The 23,776-nt window shown below is 47.1% G+C and overlaps 1 long non-coding RNA gene across 2 annotated transcripts; it reads right to left on the reverse strand.

The window, feature by feature from the left end:
• Nucleotides 1-320: 320 nt before the first annotated feature.
• On the reverse strand, nucleotides 321-22,243 carry LOC116423738. 2 transcript variants are annotated; one of them, XR_004234256.1, is made up of 4 exons: nucleotides 20,698-22,243; nucleotides 18,481-20,596; nucleotides 2,543-2,639; nucleotides 321-770 (listed from the first exon to the last, which is right to left on the reverse strand). It is a non-coding gene; the product is annotated as an uncharacterized LOC116423738 (long non-coding RNA). The 2 variants fall into 2 exon arrangements; XR_004234257.1 differs by lacking the exons at nucleotides 321-770; nucleotides 2,543-2,639 and adding an exon at nucleotides 10,459-11,231.
• Nucleotides 22,244-23,776: the final 1,533 nt, after the last annotated feature.

Here is a 23,776-nt window from a genome sequence, read left to right on the forward strand (position 1 = left end):
CTCTCTCCCTGTTTCTGTCTCTGTCTCTATGTCTCTGTCTCTGTCTCCCTGTCTTTGTCTCTGTCTCTCTGTCTCTGTCTCCCTGTTTCTGTCTCTGTCCCTACATCTCTGCACGCGTATGTTATCTCCCATTCCAAATACAAGAGCTCTGACAGAGTCTCTCACTCATTTGATCGACATCCATTTACTAAGCACCTACTATGTGTAGGTCTGAACCCAATGGCCGGGGCACAAACCCACAAGTGCAGCAGCACCCTTTGGTGAATAACAGACACTGGAAGGAACTTGATTGGGGTCAGAAAGCCCTGAACATACTAACCTTTCCCCTATGGATGTACAGCCCTGGGCAGAACATTTCATTCTCTCACATGGGCAAATCTTCAGGCAAAAGTTTTATATAAGAATACGTTCCAATTTCATGTGAATGGGGAGTTCCCGGTGCCAGGGCCCCGTTGTTTAGGGAGCCTGGTGCTTGGAGGCATTTACCCGAGGTCTCCAAGGCAGGACTCAAAACTTTCTTGATTCCAAAGTTGGTCCGGCCGCCCCCCCAGCACCACCTCTGAGAGATCGGTACCGTTGGTTATTAAGGGGACTGACCTTTGAAGGATGGCCTGGATTTTCCGAGCCAAAGGCTGAAGGGGAAGGCATCCCCGCAGGAAGGAACAGAGTGAACAAAGCCAAGGAGGGAGTCACCGGGAATGTCTGGAGAGGGTGAGTAATAATGATAACAGCTCACATTTCTATAGCGATCACAATCTGCTCCCCTCCAACTACACAAAGAGAGAGAGGGAGAACAAATATTTATGTTCCCTTTTGGCGGCTGAGAAAACCGAGGCTAGAACAGGTGGAATGGTTCCCCAAGCAGTGGCAGGGCTCAGAAGCAGGGCTCGTTTAGGGGATGCCTCCTGGAATGCTGGGGAAAACCCAGTCCCAGACCAAAAAAAAACCGAATCTAACTTTGTCACTCAATAGTTAGGTGGCTTCAGATAAGGCAACTCCTCAATCTAGGAGCCTCAGTTTCCACATCCGTAAAATGAAATGGGCAAACTGCCCACAATGCTGATAGAAAATAAATGCAAATATTCAGAAAAGAGAGAGATTCTTTGGGAAAAGGGAAGATCTGGGAAGGGAGTGTCAGCGGGAGAATAACTGACTCTGGAGTTTCTGGATGTACTTATGAATTCCACCTCTACTGTTTGCTACTGCTACGACCCAAGGCCCCTCCTTGGGTTACTCCTCAGGAGAATGTTGGGATTGGACTAATGGCTTCCAAGGTCCTTTCTGTTGATTTCTGCCTCCGGTTTCTCTCTCCAGCCCCCAGTGACTGAGTAAATCATCCTTTACCCTGAGAAGTGGAGACAAGGCCATAAAGAAATCCTACTGCTCAGTTAGCCATGATGCCCTTAAATTCAGGAGCAGAACTCAAGGACCATGAAAAGCCACAGCCCAAGCCTTTAAGACCCAAAGAGTCACACGATTAAATAAATAATGGTAGAGTTTAGAAGTCAGTAGTCCCCCATTCTCACTTTATACACAAGCTAGTTGAGGCTGAGATTTGTCTGCTATCGCACAGCCGGCACGTCACCCATAGCAAAGTCCAGTCTCCCTTGACCTTTAACATGCTGCCTCCTTAATGTATGTCACAGATAAACTAAGTCATTTCAAAAGCTACAGGGGGTATGGATTAGGATCTCTCCTTTCTCTCAGGAAGAAGGCCGCTCACCTTTCAAGTCTCCAGCCCTAAGGCCGGGTTTGGCAAGAGTCCCCTGCTCTACCCAAGTCTTCCTGGGTTCAAGGACGGCTCTCCAACAAATCCCCACCGGGATATTCCATCCCCAGCTCTGCGCCCCAAGAGTGGTCAAAGACCAGGATACTCCCAGTCCTCCCCTTCCCTGGCTGTGCGATAGCAGACAAATCTCAGCTTCAACTAGCTTGTGTATAAAGTGAGAATGGGGGACTACTGACTTCTAAACTCTACCATTATTTATTTAATGGTGTGACTCTTCAGGTCTTAATGGCTTGGGCCGTGGCTTTTCATGGTCCTTGAGTTCTGCTCCTGAATTTAAGGGCATCATGGCTGACTGAGCAGGAGGATTTCTGTGGCCTTGTCTCCGCTTCTCAGGTGCAAGTACTTCTCATAATCCATCACCCCCTATATTCGCCTCCCATCCCCAGTTGCACCATTTATATTTATCTGAGTACACAAGGTTCCCTCCCTCCAGGAGACTGTAAGCTCCCTGAAGGCAGAGCCTGTTTGGATTTTGTTTTTAGATCCTCAAATGCTAGAACCTTGGTTTTTTGGGGGAAAGGGGATCTGAACCTGTGTTTTTATGGGAATAGGGAATTCCCAGTGAGGAACCTCCATCTGCTGCTACATATCAGAAACTTAGCCATAATTTAGATTCTTATAGAGCTTCCTAGAGCACAGAGGGTTAAATTGATTGGACCAGAGTCCCATGATTAGGATGGGTCAGAGGTCAGGCCTAAATGAAAGTCCTTCTGGTTTCACTGATACTTCCCCCCACCGATTGCACCATCATACCTTGCACATAATAAGCTCTCCTGGAGTTGGTTGAGTTGAGTTCAGTTCTGGCCTTTGGCAAAATGGACACGATCCAAAGATAAGAACTTGCACCGTTCTGCAAAGTAAAATAGAAGACCACACATTGTCCAGCTTCGGGCATCCAACTGGAGTGACAACGAATTGAGTCACTCTAGCAGCGTGTCAGCCCTGTGAATTCACAGGACCGTGCATTTCGGGGAGGGGAGTGGGGGGCCTTGGATTTCACCGGTCCGATAACCTTACTTTGGAGATGAGAAATTAGGGCTCAGAGGCAGAAAGCAACTGTCCCAGCTCTCCCTGCCAATATATCAGAGACACAATTGAACAGAACTGACTTGAAAGGCCCACTTCTCTCTACACTATCCTTACTGTCTCTCAGCCCATCACTGCATATATCTTGACAAGGAGATCATGTGTGTACAAATGAATGGATGGAGGGATGAAAAATAAAGTAGTTATTAAGTACTTACTCCATGTCAGGCACCATGCTCAGAGATGAGGATTAAAACATATAAATAATAAGCACCCTCTATTTGAGAAACTTACATTTAATGAGGAAGATATAGATAGATAAGGGAGTGGTGGCCAGAGAGGGATATTTGGGATGGGAAGTCACAGAAACAGCAAATAGGATCATGAGGCCATTGAGGTGTCCTTGAGTGGGAGTATTGCCTTAAGTTTCAGGCTCTGTGCTAGGGGCTGATGCTACAAGGACAAAAATGAATGATCCCTGCCCTCAAGAGCTTACATTCTATGAATTTACATCCATAGCCTACTCTAAACAGGAAGAAGAAATTGGGCAAGATTAAATTTGGAAAATCGACCAGTGCTTGCAACGATCCCTTCCTGTTGCAAAACTCATCTTCATCTTCCCACCCTTCTCCCAGAGTCACAGGAGTACAACACGTGGAATACTAGGAAGTTTCGAAGGACTGCAGTTTTACATGGCGGGGTTCGGTGGACAGCAGCAACATTGGGGACAGAAGCAGGCTGCACAACATCCTCACTGAAGCCTTCGTCCCAAGAAGAAAAGATAGAATCAGAGACACGTCTGACTAGAAATGGAGGTGAGTCATCCAGGTAATGATGGAAAAGGACAAAAAGAAGGCCACCTGAGAGCTATGCTGGGATCCACAGAATGATTTAAAAAAAAAAAAAAAAGAGGAAGACTCTGGGAAATATCCCAGAAGAGACCTGACAGAAAGACACAGAACAGAATTGCACAAGCCGAGAAGGCAGTTCATAGCTATGAAAAGCCAACTGCCATCTAAAGAATGGGTCTCCTGAGAGGCAACATAATTGAAGGTTAAATTTGGTATCAGGAAGACTTGAGTTCCAATCCCCACTTCAGCTCCATGAGCAAAGTCCCTTTCTCTCTGTGTCCCTCAGTTTCCTCACCTATAAAATGATAGGGGTGGACTCAGTGCCATCCAAGGTCACAATTCTATGACAAGTACCAAAATAAGTCTAAACTCTACCCATTCAGGATAGAAATCACCTGTTAGTTGGGAAATGCTCTTTTAGTTGAGCATCATAAATAATATCAATTGCCTCATCTTCCCAGAATCTCGCAGTTGGAAGGAAAATAAGGGGCCCGACTCAATTTTATTTGATCAGTGAGGTATATCTGCCCGATCACCTAATTCATGGTGGGTTACCGGGTGGCTAGCTGGGTTCTAGCTAGGTGGAAGATAATTTCGTTCCCTTTTAGTGTGGCTTATTTTTCTACCACATTCAGAACTCCATCCTATGACTGGTCCGAGGTCAAGAATTGGCTCATCTAGAACCAACAGAAGGCCAACATGGAATACTTTCATGCTGTTCTTGGAATCAGAGGATCTAGGGTGAAATCCTGATTTACTCATTTCTACCTATGAATCACTTAAATTAAGTCAATAAATAAGTATTTATCAAGTGTCCGCTATGTGCTGAACATGGTAATAAGTCCTGGGGATACAGGAGAAAGCTAAACCGAAAATGCTTCGAGGAGCTTAGATTCTAGCGGGAAGACAACACCCAAACAACAACACGTCAAATCAGAGATGATCAACAGAGGGTCGGCACTCCCAATGAGGAAGACTGGGAAAGGCTTCCCAAAGAAAATAGGATTTTAGGAGAAATGTGAAGGAAGGCAGGGAAGCCAGGAGAGAGAAGAGGAGGGAGAACATTCTAAACATAGGGGACAGTCAGAAAAAATGCCCAGAGCCCAGAGAAGGAGCATTTGTGGGGAGAAGTGACAAGAAGGTCACTTGGAGTCCGTGGAAGAGAGTAAGGGGTGAAAAGACAACAAAGGCAGGGAGAGACCAGAATATGAAGGGCCGTAAGAGCCAAACAGAGGGTTTTATATTTGATTCTGGACAGAATAGAGAACCATTGGTAAGCCCCAGTTTCTTCATCTGTTAGATAAAGAATTAGATGAGATGGCTTTTGAGGGAGAGGGAGGGAAAGAGAGATTGGAAGAGACAGAGATAGAGGGGGAGGGAAGAAGGGAGAACGAGGATGACAGAGAGATAGGGAGATACAGAGAGACACAGAGATTGAGAATGAGAGAGGAGAGAAAGACAGAAAGGGAGAGAGGGAAAGGGGGAGAAGAGAGAGAGAGAGAGAGAGAGAGAGAGAGAGAGAGAGAGAGAGAGAGAGAGAACTTATATGACTTGTCCAAGGTCACATAGAATTAAGAGACAAAGTCAAGATTCCACATTCAATGCTCATTCCATTACTACGCTCCCTCTAAATGTCAAGTTTATAGTTTAAAGATAAAATTATAGAACCAGATTGAGGCTGGGGAAAGCCCTTAGAGGTCCCCCAGCTCATTTTACAGATGAGGGAACCGACGCTCCTGAGTTGGGAAGTGAAGTGCACAAAATCCCGCAGATACTAAGCACTAGAACTCTGATCTGAACTCAGGGCCTTTCATCCCAAATCCAATTCACTTCAACAAATATTTCCGGTGACTCTAGCACCCTTGAACCCGGCTACCTCCTGCCCTTCCACTCTGAACCACCAGCTCCCTGTCCCTGAACCCAGCCACCTCCTGCCCTTCTCTAAACCACCAGCTCCCTGCCCCTGAACCCGGCCACCTCCTGCCCTTCCACTCTGAACCACCAGCTCCCTGCCCCTGAACCCGGCCACCTCCTGCCCTTCCACTCTGAACCACCAGCTCCCTGCCCCTGAACCCGGCCACCTCCTGCCCTTCCACTCTAAACCACCAGCTCCCTGCTGACCACACCTCTGGAAGGATGCTATGCAAATCAATGAATCAGCCAACTTCCCACTTACCTGCCTGAGGAGCGGAGGGGAAGGAGTGAGTGGGTGAGGAAGGGAAAGCAAAGAAAGGGTGAGTGAGGGGAGGCTGAGTCACAGCTACGAGGCTTTAGTCCTTTGTGTTCCCATCCTGGGAGGGATTACGTTTCACACCTCGGCGTGACTTTTAATTTACTGTGTTGCCAATTTTAAACTTCAGGTGATCTGTTATTGACCAAAAAAACTCCCTTATTAGGTAAAAGTCATCATATTTTCCAAACTCCATCTCTAAGTCACAGAGCGTCTTAGAGGGCTAGAGGCCCGGTCCAGCTGGATCTCCCCCATCAGCCAGGTGATGGGATCAAGCCATCCATCCCTGGGGAATCCGAAAACAAATTAACTCCGAGAAGAGGAGGAGGAGCTGGAACAAGGGACAACAAAAACAAAAGGAGGGAGAGGAGAAAGAAGAGAAGGAGGAGGAGGAGGAGGAGGAGGAGGAGGAGGAGGAGGAGGAGGAGGAGGAGGAGGAGGAGGAGGAAGAGGAGGGAGAAGAGGAGGAAGAGGGAGGAGAAGGAGGAGGAGGAAGAAGAGGAAGAAAAGGAGGGAGAAAGAGGACAAAGAGAGGAGGAGGAGGAGGAGGGAAAAGAGAAGAAAGAGGAGGACTTCATTCTCCCTTTCTGCTTGTAAGTCTCCAGGTTTCACCACAATGACAGCCTCCTCCCATAAGCCTCCTTGTTTTTCAGCTCCTTTTCTGTTATCTTCCCATTAAAATGTATCCTCTTTGAGGGAAGGGATTATCTTTACCCTTAACATTTAGCACAGTGCCTAGAACATATTCAGCACTTAATAAACACTTGTTGCTGGTAATATTAATCATAATGACACTAATTAATAATGAGTATTCTTGCTAATAGTATTAATAACAATGGTTCTCATTTCTCAAGTTCTTACTTTTTCCAAAGCCCTTTCTTCCCCAAACCTCGCAGTATCGGTCCTGCTTTTCAGGCTAATCATCATCCAATCTAAGAAGGGTTTACCAACCAAGAAGTAGCTGCTGTGCTCAAACAGACCCTTTCCTCTCTGCTCTCCTACTCCCAGCCCCAGGGACTCCTCATCACCTCTCACCAGTTGTTTGCATTCAACTACATCCATTTTCTTCTCTTCCCTCACAGAACCTCAGGACTTCATCCCCTCTTGTGTAGAATGGCCTCCTTATCAGTCTCCCTGCCTCCATCCCCTCCCCTCGATAATCCAGAGCTGTCAACCTTGAAACTCCGAGGTACCTGTGTGCAGGCAACACCCCAGAGTTCTGCTGAAACCAGATTAGAATGTCATGGGGAAATGCTTAACAAAATAAATAAAAATACAATCAAACATAGATAGTGTTCATTTGTGGTTTTCTAAGTTAATATACAGCCAAAGGATATTCTTTTCTATCTGAGTTTGATATCACTGCTCTGATCTACTTATCATACAGCTACCCAAGTGTGCGACCTAAAGCCCAGATCCCACCTTGCTCCAAAAGCTGCTGTGGCTCCCTAGTGGCCCCGGGATGGGAACCTAACTTGTCTGTTCGGCATTTAAACTTCTTCATGACACGGTTCTGTCCTAATTTTCCAAGATTGCAGCACATTAGTTCCCTTCATAGTCTCTATTCCAGTCAAACTGTCCCTTTTTCAGTTCCTCATGGAAAATTCATCTCTCATCTCTGCCCCTTTGCAGGCTGTACCCCTGCCTGAAATGGACTTCCTGCCTCGGCCCTTTGGGACTCCAGCTCCCTTTGTGGCTCAGCTCATTTCCTTTCCTGAGCCCTCCAGCTATCTGGTGATAAAAATTACTTGACTTTTACTTAATGAAAAGTTACTGAGTAACTTTAATGAGTTAGTTTATAGCTACCTTGAATATGCTAAGTATTTGAAAGGCAGTGTGGCCTAATGATAGGACTTCAATGGGAAGAGGAGGAACAGCGGGAGGAGAAGGAGAAAGAAAAAGGGAGATGCTGAATACTTCTAAAATGGAAGAGGTGAAATTTAGGTTTAAACTACAGGGAAGAAATTACAGAGCTTCAGAAATAATGGCACATTGGCAAGCACGAGGAAGGTCTGATTTGCCAGGCTTGGAGCACTTGGGTATAGAATCTCTTTCCACCAACTGAGTTTTTGGGTTTTGTCTTTTTGTGGGGTTTGGGGTCTATTTCTCTCTCTCTCTCTCTCTCTCTCTCTCTCTCTCTCTCTCTGTGTGTGTGTGTGTGTGTGTGTGTGAAGTTCACAAATCACACACACACACACTCAGGGTCTTCACATCTTTGAGTAATTTTGAACTGTAATGATTTTATTTCTTCATCCCAATAATATAAAAGCAAATCCCAAAAAGTCTGGGATGGACATTCTCCACCAGAATCTTTTTCCGATGTTTCATCTTGGCTGGGGAAGGGGGGGGACCCTGAGTTCTCAGAGCTTCTGCCAGCAGACCGCTGCCTCCGGCAAGGGTGTGAGAACAATGCTTAGAGAGGCAAGGTAGGGCAGTAGGAAGGGAGCTCAAATGGGAGTCAGAAGCCCAATGTTTATTTAAATTCTAGTCCTACCTCTTATTCGCTAGTGTGTGAGTGTGGGCAAATCATTTCACCTTCTCTGGGAGCCTTGGTTTTCTCCAATACATGGTAACTTTTTGCACTAGTGGTGAAGGGGCTATCAGCAGCTGGGGGATCCTCGGGCTAGGTGATTCTAAATTGACAATCCTATAGAAAGTTTTTGGCCCCAGGAACTCATCAAATCATCTATCAAGGGGACAGAAGAGTGGAAATCTACATTATTGAGGGGAGCACCAACTATGGACTAATCCCTGAGAACAGAAGATAAAAACTAAGTTGTCCCTGACCCAAGAAGGACAGATACTGTGTTAGGGAGAGGGACCGAAAGCTGGGGATGGGTGGGTGGGTGGCAGGAGGCTGCCCAATCTGGAAGGAATCCCCTGACTCTCTGATGATCTCTACCATCCTTTCAAAGCTCAAAGTCGATGGTTTGATGAATTTCTTCAGCCCCCAAAAACTCATCAAGCCATCTAGTTGTCTGTCCAAAAGGCCGGGAAGGTTTTTAGTCTGCTTTATGGAAGGAATGGAAATGTATTGGACCACAGTTATCCTGTGGCCAAGCCCTGTGAACAGAAGTACAAAACCAAGGGATTCTCCGATTCTACACTGGGGAGACAACACATATGGGAGAGTTTTGCCACACGGTAGATGTGTCGATGGCTGGTGGGTCAAAGGGTATAACAACAAAATAGAGTATAAGGCCCAAAAGACCTTAGAGAACAATGACAAAGTAGATGATAAGGGCCAGTGCAAACAATGTGAGCAGCCACATCCCCTAGTGACTGATAACTGTTAGAGAATACTATTGAGACAGGGTAGTTCAGTGCAGAGAGCGCTCGTTCTGGGAAAATGGAAGTGGGAAAGGGAGACAGCATTCCCCCAGAAGGGGCCCAAAAACTAAGCAACAGGGAAGGCTGGGATAGGGGAGAAAAATAAGGAGGACCTGAGGCCAGCTCCCACAGAGGGGGTTGCAGGCAGGGCAGGGCATGGGTGGGGAAGTTCACACCGTGTTTTACATATATTGGGATCTTATTTCAGATCACCTGACACATGAAATATGTCTGGGATAAGCACTTGTCAACAAGGTAAGAAGAAAATGCCCCCACTGTGCAGACGTGGTCGGACTTCAGAAAATGCTGGCGGATTGTGAAATATTTTCCATCGATATGGAAATCCTGCTCTGATCCCTCCGTGTGGTGTGGAGGTGACCCAGGATTCTCAAAGGCAAACAAAGCAAGCTCTGGCAGATCCCACCAAACTGGAAAGCCTTCCAGGGTGCGTTCAGCCCCAGAATACACACAACTCCTGCCTGAGGGACGGCCATGAGACAGCAGGCCAGGTGCCGTGCCCGGATGGCACAGGCTGGCAGGAGCCCGGGAAGCTGTCCACCAGGCCAGCGGCCTCCAAACGCTTTTCTGCCCATGTCCCCAGCAGCTAAAAAAAACTGTCGCTCCGCAATATTTGTGCATTTACAAACAGCATACACATACCACTATTCTCACAACTGTATGCATTATAAAACATATACATGTACCTTCCAAAAAAAAAAAAAAAAAAAAAAGCTTCAAGAGGAGGGGCAGTTAATTGGCTCAGTGGCTAGAGCACCATCCCTGAAATCAGAAGGATCTAAGTTCAAATCTGGCCTCAGACACTTAACACTTCCTGCCTGCATGACCCTGGGCAAGTCACTTAACCCCAATTGCTTCAGGGGGGAAAAAAAAAAAACTTCAAGAAGAGATAAAAATAAAATAATCTTCTGGAGTCTTGAAGCATCATTGGAGTTTGCTGAGAATACTGGTACAATCAGACCTACCCGCACAAAAAGATGATTTTGGAGGCAACTGGGTGGCGCGGTGGATGGAACACCAGTCCTGAAATCAGGAGGACCTGAGTTCAAATCTAGCCTCAGACCTGGCTGGGTGACCCTGGGCAAGCCACTTAACCCCAAGTGCCTCAGGAAAAAAAAAGAACAAAAAATGATTTGGGGCATTGTATGAATGATGGGTTAGGGAGCAGAGAGAAATGAGGGAGACTGATGAGGAGGCTCTGGCCATCATGAATTTGCAAAGTAACATGGCAATAATCCAGGCAAAAGGCAAAGAGGGCCCAAACGAAGGGATGGCTGGGCCACTTGTGTGTCACCGAAATGAGAGAAATAAAATAAACGAATGAATGAACAATTGTTTATTTAAAACCCTTCACAAGATGCAAAGCAGTGTTCTAAATGTTGCAGAGATAGAGAGAAAAGAGAGTCAGCGATCTCAAGGGGTTCACATTTGAACACAGGGGACAACATGGAGAGGATGGTCCAGCTGCAGGGACGATGGAAGCGCTCATTGATTCTCGGGGTATGACCGCAAAAGGGGGGATGAGAAGAAGCCTTTATTAAGCACCTAGTAATTTCCTCCAAATAAAATCACGTCCACTTCTGGCTGAACCATTTGACAGCCCTCGGAGGCCTTTGGTGAGGAACATTTTCTTTTCCACATCTGAGGAGGTGAGGGTTCCAGTGCTTATAGAGGCCACAAAGGTTACTTCCCTGGAGAGGGAGCAGAGGGCGATTGGGGAGCAGAGGGCAAGGGATGCTCTTTCTGGCTCTTCTAGACCTAGAAACTGATGGACTTCATAGAGTGAGTGAGGATGAAGAGCTGAGGTGATTCCAAGGTCACACCCCTGGGTGACAGGAAGGATGCTCTGGCCATAATGGGGAAGTGTGGAAGAGGCAAGTGTCTGAGGGAAGAAGATCACGGAAAGTGATCTCTCGCGGAGACCCCTGCCCATCCTCGGGCCTCATCTTGGGCACTTTCCTCACTTGTCCCACTCAAAGTGAAAAAGCTGAGAGAAGAAACAGGAAGTTAGCCCACAATCCTCCACAGGCCGCAGACTCAGCTTTGGAAACCACCACACTAGGGTAGAGCGGGGTTGCTACACACGAATGTTGTGTGTCTGTGTACGTGTCGTGTGTCCATGCAGATTGCACATATATGACATGTGTCTGGGCCTATAAGACCATGGGTGTGCTACGCTATATGACAGCATATGATGACTTGAGATGAGCTGAGCTGATCTGTCTGCAGAGAGAGAAGAGCCATACCAGAGCGGTTGTGGAGCCTTTTGCTCAGTGGTTGGAAAACTGGATTTTTTGTCAGAAAAACCTGAGTTCAAATCCAGGCTCAGACACTTACTGGTGCAGGACTTTGGACGAGCTATTTAACTCCTCTTTGCTTTAATCCACCGGAAAAAAAAAATGACAGACTCCGTCAGTAACTTTGCCAAGAAAATCCTGCGGACAGCACTACGTGCCGTGTAGCTAGATGCAACTAAATGGCCACAAGAACAAGGATAACCTCGGGAGTGACCCGTGATCTCCTGGGTATAAGGGGCCCCCAGCCTGGGACCTTCTCTCTCTTTCTAGTTGTAATCCACAGCAAACATTTAATAAATACTTGTTGACTGGTGGATTTAAGATAAGAAATAGTATCGTGTCCTAGAGAGAGACTTGGAGAGTTCATGGAGAGACGGAGAGATCGTGCGCGGGTCCCCTGTTTTCTCAGTGCCCGGTCTGAGCCATAAAGATGCTGGAAGCTGAAAAGAATGTGCTGAGAGGGAGTTTCCTCAGCTGGGAACTTGGTATACCTATGATATCACAGGTTCCTTCTTTATCTCGATACCCATCTGGGAGGAGGGGGCAGGAAGCGGGAGGGAAAGGGGGAGGGGAAGAGACCCAGAGAGAGAATGATGGGCAGATGACTGACAGATATAGAAACTGAGCCTGGGTGTACACACCTCTGTGTATGGATCATAGGTTCAGTCTCTCTTGATCTATATTTAACACATATGAATATATCCACAAATGCTCTATCTACCACAACAGTCCCAGTATCAGACACGACAGTCCTGACACTGGATAAAACTGACCTTGGGGAGAGGATATGGGAAGGGGGGGCAGGGGGCGGGTCCAAGTCCTGGCTGCCATGTCCTGGCTGGGTGACCCTGGATTATTCAACAAACCCTCAGGGTCCCCAGGAAACCCTCAGAGGATTATAAATGGCCAAACGTGTGTGGCTCTGCCTCAGGGAAATAAGTTCACTCCATGCGAGTTCCTTGTACCAATAAAATCACAGCTCCAGCTTTTTCTGGGCCCATGGGTGTATCTGTCTCTCTGTTTATCTCTTTCAGTGTCTCCGTATCTCTCCCTCTCTCTCTATAAATATGAATGATAGCCAAATACTCTGATTAGATGACTAAGATCAATGATATCTGCAGTATGAGTGACAATAAAATAAAATGTGTGGGGCATTTTTACACTTACACACACACACACACACACACACACACACACACACACACTTCCTTCTCCTTCCCAAAAAAAGTTTTTAACTATTTGATACTTTTAAGGTTCCACACAGCCATCCTGTCTGTAATTAGCTCATTAGTCTGATTAATCCAGATGACTGTAATTATTATTAGTCTGATTAATCCAGATGACTTTAATTATTTCAAGGATAATTCCTAAAGCAACAATAACCCATAGAAATCATCGTTTCTCAAATCTCCTCCACCAGGTGCCATGGTAGGTGTTGGGCGAATAAACACAAAAGGGAGCTAAATCCTGCCTTCAAAGAGCTAACATTGTCGGGAGTGGGGCCTGAGGAGGAAGAGGAGGATGCACGTTCCCAGATAAGGCAGCCCAGGGCACGCACCAAAGGCCACACACTTACTGTGAGTATGGGTTGTTCCATTACTATAGTGCTGAGCTCTGAACCCATCTCTGGCCCATTTTTATTCAGTTATTTTCAGTCATGTCTTACTCCCCATGACCCCATTTGGGGTTCTCCTGACAGAGATGCTGCAGTGCTTTGCTTTTTTTTTTTTTTTCCTCCAGCTCATTTTATGGAGGAAATGAAGGCAGCTGGGGTGAAGTGACTTGCCCAGACATACACTAGTCAGTGTCTGAGGCTGAATTTGATGAGTCTCCCTGACTCCAATCCCGAGACGCCACTGTGCCATGTAGCTTCTCCATAGCTGGCACATAGTAGGTGCTTGATAACTCTTGTTTATTGGGGAGGGAGGTAACCATAACTGGGAACCTGAGGAAATAACACACTGAGGTGGCCATCACGATTTAAGGTCTGCCAAATGTTTTACCTCTAATAGGCCATTTGAACTTCACAATAATCCTTCCAGGTCCATGCTATCATTAGCCCCACTTTACAGAGGAAGAAATCGAGGTTCAGCAGGGTCAAATGCTCGACAGCATCTCCCGGCTAATAAGCAGTGTCTGAGGTGAGAGTCAGTCAATTACCAGGATACCATTTTCAAGCAGCTCATTAAAAAGAAAAAGGGGTAAATAAAGACTCAATATTTCCTTGAAGAGATCAGAGAAGGGAATGCCAGGCCAAAAGGAGTCTCCATCACTGACCCGATCCCAAGTCCAGGACTCGTTGAGCACCGTGACCAGCTGTGGAGGCCCCAAAGGGGCTTCTCCTGGGTTGTTTCACTGTCATCTGGACACCAAAGTCATCAGAATCATAGAGGGCAAAGTTCACCCTTGACCTTTGACTTTCAGAAGGAGACTCATTGTCTTCCCGCCGATAATTACCATCTTTGACCACCATGAGAAAGAGGTTGGGAGAAAAAAAAAAAGAGTCAGATTTTTCCCCCTCACCAGGCAGGCCTGGGCATCATTACCAGCTTCTCAGAGTGCTGTTAAGCCACCCACCTAGCCTCTGAGTGGGCAGCAATTAGGGTAATTAGTGTGGTGATGAGTATCCTCTGGAGTCATAAACATGCCCCCAGCAGAACTTGAAGGACTTGCTTATACCACCAAGGTCGCCTCTGGTGCTGAAAGCCGGTTTTGTCATGAGGAAGTCCGGACCCCTGAAACCGCGTCCCTGAGAAATGGCAGACCCGAAGAGGGGCACTCTGGGACAGTCACAGTGTTTGTTCCAGGCACGGGACATGGGAAGGCAAAAAGAAATGGCCCCTCCCCTCAAGGAGCTAACGATCCAGGTAGAAGAGAACAGACTGAGGGATGGATGGATAGGGAGGGAGGGAGGGAGGGAGGTGGATGGATGGAAGAATGGAGGGATGGAGGGATAGATACACAGATAAGCAGATGGGGGGAAAGAAAGAGATCTGATATTGATAAGGGAGATATCAGATAATTCACAGGCAATTAGATGGTGTCTTAGGCATTTTCAAGTCATGTGACTCTAGGCAAGTCACTGCTTCTGTTAAAATGGGGATAATCACAGCACCTGCCTTCAAGGGTTGTGATGAGGATCAACTGAGATGATATTCCTGGACCTGGCATACAGTAGGCACTTAATAAATGTTTATTACTTGCTTGATCGATCATCCTTTGGTTGTACAGAAACTCTGTCCTCCAGAACTGAGCAGAGCTAATCTAATCCTTCCCCACCCCACCCCCTACACTGACTGGTGTAGACTGGAATAAAGAAAAGGGCTGGGGTGAATGAGATTGACCTTGGAGTTGGAGGTTCTGGCATTCAATGCCTAATTTAGCCAGTTACTTCCTGCGTGAGCTTGGAACAGGTCAAATCCTCTTAATGAGCTTCAGTTCCCCTCTCTGCAAAACCAAAGGGCTGGTGTAAGTGCCCTCATCTCACTCCTTAACATTTATCAATAATTGATCGATAATCAATTATTTTCACTTCTCCATCATTTAAAGACAAAGTGCATGTCTCAATACAAGCTCGACATGCTCTTAGCCCTATTTTACAGAAAAGGAAAGAGGTCACAGTAAGTGTTTAAGCCTGGATAGCAACCCAGGACCTCTGCTGTTCAACCCAGCATCCTTTGCAAACAACGGATGCCATTTCCACGGTGCCTTAAGGCCTGTGGGGCGCTTCACGTGGATTTTCTCATCTGAGTTTCACAACAATCCTGGGAGCCAAGTGTTGGTTGTGTTCCCTGTCCCACCCCCAGTGTCTGGAATGCTCTCCCTCTTCAGCTCCTCTACCTCCCAGCTTCCTGCCCACCTTCAAGCCTCAGCTAAAATCCCTCCTTTCCTGCTCTTCCTAAACCTCAGTGTCTTCCCTCTGAAGTTACTCCCCATATAACGCCCCTATGTAACACTTGGTGCCTAAAAGTTTGCACAACTATGTCCTGCCTCGGGCAGCCAGGCAGAACTCAAATGTGGTCTCTAGGTCACAGTCTCCATCTGCCTCAGCTTCTTTAACTAGAAATACATGGCACTTGCTTCGCAAGGCTGTCGTGAAGACCCAAATGAGGTGACAATTCTAGAGTCCTTAGCACAGTGCCTGGCACACAGTAGGCATTTAATCAATGATTGCTCCTTCCTTCCTACCATCCCTCCCTGTTACACTATGGTGTCCTGGAAGAGAGGCCAGCTGGGGCTTTCCTTTGGGTCCCTCACTCGTTGCCTTGCCTGACTTTTGAAAGACAACTGGGACTAGTTTGGTGTGGCTCCCTTCCCACCCAGCAACTCTGGAGTACAGCAAAACCAGCGGGCTCCCCCTTCCCAGAGGGCCTCCTTGTAGAGGCAGTCAGAGTGCTTCCCACTGTCCTCCACGGCCCTCCAAAACCAGCCGGCTCCCCCTTCCTAGAGCTGGGACAAAGCCTTCTCAGAAGCTGGGGATTAACCCCAATTCAACGAGGCAGCTAAGTGGAACCATAGTGCATGGAGGTCAGTATGACTCATCTTCCCAAGTTCAAATCCAGTCTCAGGCACTTATTAACTATGTGAATCTGTACAAGTCCCTTCACCCTGTTTGCCTCAGTTTCCTCAAATGCAGAACGAGCTGGAGAAGGAAATGGCACACTGCTCCAGAATGTTCGCCGAGACAATCTCCAATGGGGTCATGAGGAGCCGAGATTGATTGAAATGACAAAATGACTAACTCAATAAACATTTCTTTAGCATCTGTGGGGTAAAAGACATTAAGAAAATGACTTCCCCTGCAAAGGTGAAGCGATGGTGTGGCCAGTGGTAGGTGTGACAGGTGACAGCTGGAGGATGGGGACCTCAGAGTCCCAGGGGAAAAAAGACTCCAATGGGCTGGAGAGCTTTCTCCTCTGGGAGATTATTAGAAAGCCACAGGTCAGCACTGAAAAGATGAGAAAACATCTCGAAAGGGCCTCCACGTTCTCCTCTGGCCCTGGGTCCGAGTTAGAGATCCAAGGTCCGTTGGTCACCCGTCACTCTACTTATTTATCCCCCAGCTTCTTAAACTGGGGGTCACGGCCCCTTTTGGGGATCTCATAATAATGTGGTTATGATTTATGATTGACCAGCAGCAAATGTTTGATAATATGTCTATTTTGTACATGTAGATACTCCGGGTCACGTCCAAAATTTCTCGGGCAAAAAGGGGTCACAAGTGGAAAAAGTTTTAAAAGGCCTGATCATGTCCCAGAGGCCAGAGAGATCCTCGTTCTGGATCTCTCCACAGCCATAGAGGGGGCCTGATGATGTCCCAGAGATCCAGAACCAGGACATAGACGGTACCCCACAAAGGTATCTTTCAGAGGCTCATCTGGGTTCCAAAGGCGACGAGGGAGCCCTCCCCACCTCCCATCGTGATCTCCTGAAGGTACCAAGGCTGCTGGTCTTTGTTGCCAAAATTCCCCCTTAGAAGCCAGTTTGGAGACAGAGGCACAACCTCACCCCCCAGGGGCTGCTGGGATATTTTAGCTGCCTGATGAGCTGATTCACGAGGATTGGGGGGCATTGCTACTGGAGGAAGAAACCTCGAAGGAAAGATGAGTAAGGAAGAGGAGGAGGAAAAGGAAGAGAAATTGCTCTCTCTGTGTGTACCTACTATTCTATACTTAAGTGCCATATATATATATATATATATATATACATACACACATACATATAAATAGTATTCTATAGTATATATATATATATATATATATATATATATATACACTATACTATGTATGTACTATACTATGTGTATATATATATATATATATATATATATACACACACTATATATACTACACTATATATATACACTATGTATATACTATGTGTATATATATATATATACATATATATATATATATATACACACACTATATATACTATACTATATATACCTACACTCTAAGTGCGTGAGGGCAGGGGTCCCATCTTCCCTGAACTTTAAATTCCCCCCGAAAGGAGCGCAGGTCCCCAGACATTTTAGTTGCTGTTTAATAAATGCCCATTTGTCCCTTAAAATCTCCTTTATAAAATGGAGCTAATAATAGCTCCCGTCTCACAGCACTGTTGAAAAGATCCATCAGCGCGCATTTATTAAGTCCTTACTACATATGTTTGGGTACAGTGCTGTGGGGGAGGGGTTCCAAAGAAAGGCAAGATCACCCCGACTCTGAAGGAGTAGACGTCTAATGGGGTGACAGGAAGGCAGCACGGTGCTTTTCTGTAGTAAAGTTTTTTTTTTTTCCCCCCCCTAGGTCATTAAGTCAGAGAGTCTCAGAGCTGGAAGGGGCCCTGCTGTCTATTTTCTGGGACCTGTGTCTTTCAGGCCCCCACGGGTGCTTGTCCAGTCTCTGCTTGGAGACTGCCAACAAGGGGGAACCTCCCTAGGCCCAAAAAAGCCCCAGCCTTCTGGAAACAAGTGGAGCTGTTGGAGTTTGTTTTCTTTGACAGTCGCCTGAAATCTGACTCTGCAGCTCGGCTCCCAATTCTGTCCTTGGCTTTGGGGCCGAACGAAGCTAACCCTTCACCCCTGTGATGGCCTTTAAGACACATAGACACCATACATAGAAATATACACTCCTTCCGGAAGGAAGGAAGGAAGGAAGGAAGGAAGGAAGGAAGGAAGGAAGGAAGGAGGAAAAGGGAAGGAGGAAGGAAAAGGGAAGGAGGAAGGAAAAGGGAAGGAGGGGAGGAGGAAGGGAAGAAGAGGGGAGGGAGGGAGGGAGGGAAGGAGAAGGAAAAGAGGGAGGGAGGAGGGATGGAGGGAGGAAGGGAGGAAAATCAGCAGCCATTCAGTAAGTTCCTCCTACATGCCCGGCCCTGCACTAACTGCTAAGGATCCAAAGAAAGGCAGAAAGCAGCCCCTGCTCTCCCAAAGCTCCTCACCTAAAAGGGGTGACAGCAAGCAAACAGGATGTGGGGCAGAAGGCAAGCAGCAGCATTAAGGCAGCAGGCAAGGCTCCTTGTAAGAAGCTCCCCCATCTCCTCTGGACGCTCTTCAGCCAACATCCTCATGTCCCACCTTAAGTCCCTCTACTTCTCTGCCTCTGTCTCAGGACCCACACCACAGTCATGGCCTCCACACCAGTCATGGCCTCCACCCCACAGCCATGCCCTCTACTATGATGTAGGGAGCTCAAAGCTGACCACGAAGCCTGCTTCCCACACTAGACAACAGCTAGGGGACATCACTGCAGCCTCAGTTTCTTACATTGTTAAGTGTGGCGGTTGGTCTAAATGATCTCCAAAGTTCTCTCTAGCTCCGATAACCCAGAATCCTTTACTTTCACCGGATGAGGAATGAGAGCCGTCCCCTGGAAGAACTCTAAGTTCCCTTGTGACTCAAAATCTGTGACGCTCTCCCATGGTCTCTTGCCCTCCAGCTCTGGACAGGGATCTTCTCAAGAAACAGGATCTAGATGAGTAGGATGGGGAAAGGGCAGTGAGCTGACCACCCCAGTGCCATCTTGACTTATGCCACCACATTGGTGGACACTCTATTTAAAGAACAAAAAAAGCCACGGATAATTGAAGGCGTATATGGCCTAGTTCAGATACATTCTGAATGTGTGACCCTAGATAAGTCACTTACCTGCTCAGTGCTTAGCTGTTCATTCTCAAAATTCTCTATAGATTAAATTCCAATTCTCTAAAGCAGCTGGTTGTTGTTGCTGCTGAGTTATTTCAGGCCTGTCCCGGCATTGCCAATGGAGACACTGGACTGGTTTGGCCATTTCCTACTCCGGCTCATTTTATAAATGAGGAAACTGAGGCTGACAGGGTGCAGGGATTTGCCCAGAGTTACCCACCTCGTAGGTATCTGAGGCAGATGAGTCCTCCCTGTGGCCAGCCTGGCCTTCTTCTCTACTGTGCCACGGAGCTGCCCTCCAGGGAAGGTGCCACCTGCACTAGCAGATTTCCTTCTGCCAGTACCAGGTACATCCCTCTCTCTACATCTTGAAGGTTTCCAAAACATTTTCCATGCACTTATCTGAGCCTCGCAGTAAGACCAGGGGTTCCTGCTATTATTCCCATTTTACAGATGAGTAAAATGAGGCTCAAGGTCACATAGACAGGTAGACTCCAGGATCTGTACAGAATTCTATCCCAGATCTATAGAATCCCAAGATGTTTGGCCTGGGGATGTGGAGCTCACATAGCTCAATACCCATATTTTACAAAAGAGGAAACCAAGGCCCAAGGGAAGGGAGGAGAAGGGACTCACCCAGCATCAGGCAGCTAAGTCAGCGGCAGGCTGAGGATTGGAACCCAGGGCTCCCGACTTCTCCTCTTCCATCCCCCCATCCCAAGTTATCAGCAGGGCCAGAATTGGAACTCCGGTCTTCCCCGGCCAGTCCAGCCAAGCACTCCAGAGTTCCCCTGACCTCTCACCCACTAACCTTTTCTCCTAATCCCAAGGAAAAGGGACCTTGTCCCCTCCGCGCCACACCCCTTTCTGACTCTGACGGTCACTGGGCGCTGTGGGGATGGACACGCCGAAGGCACTTTGCCCACACTTAGAGCTGAGGGCAGTGACAGAGGAAGAGGAGGAGGAGGGAGGTTGGGCAGGGAGCAGCGCCAATGAGAATTCTGGAGCAAGGCGCCCGCCCCAGGGCCAGATTTTCAGGGTTCTGGGCCCGGGTCTGGGCCGCCCCTAACACCAGGGACTGGCTGCCCTCCCAAAAAGGATGAGGTAAGACCCTAGGAAAGAAAGAAAAAGGGTGGATTCCAGGGTGATCTATCAACAGCTGCCGGCTGGGACACAAAGAAAAAGCAAATAATCCCCTGCCCTCCCAGGGCTTACATTTGAATGCGGAGATAAGGCATTTTAATTTTTTTTGGAGGATGGTAGATAACCTTAAAGGGGAAGGACCTAATGGCTGGGTGACTGGGGGGGGGGGGGGGGGGGGGGGGGGGGGAAGAGCAGCATCTGATTCAAATCCAGCTTTGTCACTGATATCACCGCCTGACCTTGATGGAGACTGATTTCCAGTTTCCTTATCTGTAAAATGACAAGATGATAATAAGGTCCTTTATAGTAAGAGGCTGCTTAAAGGGTGCCATAGTGGCTAGAGCATGGGGTCTAGAAGCAGAAGGACTCACCCTCCAAAGTTCATCTCCGACTCGGACATTCGTTAGCTGGATGACCCTGAGCAAGTCACTTCTGCTCTGCCTCAGTTTTCTCATCTGTAAAATGGGCTGAAGGAGAAACATGCCAACCAATACAAAAAAATCCCCCACAAAACCCTACAAAAGGATCCCTGCCAGGTACATATTGACTTGAAAAACCACAAACTGACAAAATGTATTCTGTTTTTAGTTATTCTGCGAAATAGTTCCCCAGTACATTTTAATTTTCATCTGATTTAGGGTTCTATTAGGAAGCATTTAGAAGCACCCACAGCAGACGGGCTCACTCTTGACACCTCTGACCCACAAAACGGGGTGATTGTGAGGATTACACGAGATAACCCATATAAAACACTGACTGTTCCCCCCCCCCCCCCCCCACTCCTGGCATAGTCTTCCTCTTCATCTCTGCCTCCTGGCTTTCTTCACGTCCCAGACCATATCCCATCTTTCTGCCAGAAGCCCTTCCCGATTCCCACTAACGCTCATGCTTTGTTCTGCGGATTATTTCTGATTTATCCTGGCCTGTCCTTTGTTTGTACAGAATCACTTGTATGCTTCTCCCCCATTCAATTGGGAGCTCGTTGAGAGCAAGGACTACTGTGTGGATATTGACACATAGTAGGCACTTATTTTTGACATAGCGTGACTGCAAACTTGAAAGCAAAATATCCAAGCTAGTTGGAAGTTACTGAGAACGATGACAAACTTCCAGTCCCCTCAAACCTGAGGCTTACAGAAACTATCAAAAGGCAGGAAAAGGGGTTCTGCTCCCCCTTTGAGCCACGGGAAAACTGCTACCCAGAAAGGGAAAGTGACTTTCCCCACCTAAGGATCTAGATTTAAAGCCCCAGAGAAACTCAAGGGTCATCTTTGGCCACTTGGAAGACATCCAGGAACTGTCTTTTGCCTCTTTTTCTATCCCAATCAATTGGCACAGTGCCTGGCATACAGGAGGTGCCTAATAAATGTTGAATAATTAAGTGACTTATCCCCGGTCTCTTGTGTATGGAAAACCACCAGGTCTTCTCCCTCCAAAGCCTCTGCTGTTTTGCCTATATTCCTCCGCACCCACTTCCAATCCGGGTTCTTTATTACCGCCATGGATGGGCAACGCTGAATCTCTACTTCCTCCCCTCTCTCCTCTGCAACTAATCTCATTTTTCCTCTCCTCCCCCCAAATATGGGGACCATCAAAAAGACCCAAGTTCAAATCTTGCTTTAGGCACTTCACTAGCTGTTTCATCCTGGGCATTTCAATTTCTATTTGACTCAGTTTCCTTTTAGAGAGAACAATAGCATCTACCTCTCAGCTGGGAGGATCCAATTACCTGCTATTCTTAACTATGCCTTGCGGACTTTAAAGCTCTCTAGAAATGTTAGTTATTAATATTATTATTAATTAACCACTCGATTTTACACAGTAATGCCTTCCATCCCCACAACAACCCAGTGACAAAAGCTCTTTTAAATCCATCCATATTAATATACGTATATGTGGAGTATATATATACTATATATATATAATACTCTATATATTATATATTTTATATATATATATGCATAGGCACATACATTTACACATGCACAAGTGTACATGCACTGTATGTATGTACATGAATGCGCATGTGGATGTACGCATATATTATATTGTATACATACATTACATATACATATTATATTGTATATATGTACACATATATGTTGTGTTTAGATATGTATACATATCTATAATATATATTACATCTATATCTATATATCTATATAAATAATCTATAACATTATATAGATATTACACATAATATCTATAATATATACATTGTATACATATATATTGTATATTGTGTATATATTGTATATACATATATAGATATATCTAGCTATACACAGATAAATCTAGTGTATATAGATACACTTGTAGATATATTGTATATAGTATTATATAGTATATAGTATGTTGTAGTCTATATAGATACACTTCTAGATATATTGTATATATGTGTATCTATCTACATCTATATCTATCGCTCTCTCTACACCTCCTGCCGTCCACACAGACGCCAGAGAAAGAACCCGGAGTACAGAGAGTGCTGGGCTCCTCCGAGTGGGGAATACTCTGGGTTGCAAACCCTCCTCTCCCTCCCCCTCCCTCCGCCCCTCGGAGCTCCCGCAGCCTCGGGCTGTCCTCTCGTGCGGCCGGCCGGTGGGCGGTCAGGAATCCCACGCTTGAGTCAGTCACCCCCGCGGCCCGAGGGCTGAGGCGGCCCCAACGAGGCGCTGTCCATCCCGCCAGCCCGGGTTCTGGAATCGTGAGGCCCGGGTTCTCGGGGCCATGGGACCCACCCGCCCGCGTGGGAACCCGGGCTCGGCCACCGATTGTCCCCGTGCCCCCAGCCGAGCCACTACCCTCTCTCTCGAGGACTCAGTTTCCCCCGCGTAAAAACGAGGCGGATCTTTTTCTGAGCTGAAAGAGATCTCGGAGGCTCTCTCGCCCTCATGTTATAATGTATCCAGGGAAATGAGGTGAAATGCTGATGTTTCATTCGACAATTGATCCTCTGTTGTCAGTCATATTAATAGACGTTATTTAATAGCCACACGTTATCTCATTTAGTCTCCTACGACCCGGCGTTATTAGCTCTCCCCCGTTTCCAGGCCGGGGACTGAGACGGCCAAAGGGTCCCAGCCCGCAGGCAGCCTAGAAGGGATCGGGAGTTGGCCGGGGGCTCACAGGCCGCCGCGCGCCGGCCCTCTCCAGCCTCCTCACATTTCTGCGGACCAAGAAGCCGGCTGGAAAAGCCAGACTTGATTAAGCGCCTGCTGTGTGCGGAGCTACGGCGGCGCTACCAGGCAAGGTAAAGGAGAGCCGGCCCCTCACTCCCTAACTTCACCGGGCTTCCTTTCTAACGCGTTGGGGGGGGCGGGGGGAGGAGGCGGCACACAAAAGGAAACCCAAGGGGGAAGGGCCGAACGTGGTCAAGGCTCCGGCCCGTTTTCTGTATTTCGGGCACACAGTAGGCGCCTGATAAAAGCACACAGTAGGTGCCTGATA

Source organism: Sarcophilus harrisii, chromosome 4 (genome assembly GCF_902635505.1).
Source record: "Sarcophilus harrisii chromosome 4, mSarHar1.11, whole genome shotgun sequence".
Taxonomy (NCBI): Eukaryota; Metazoa; Chordata; class Mammalia; order Dasyuromorphia; family Dasyuridae; genus Sarcophilus; species Sarcophilus harrisii.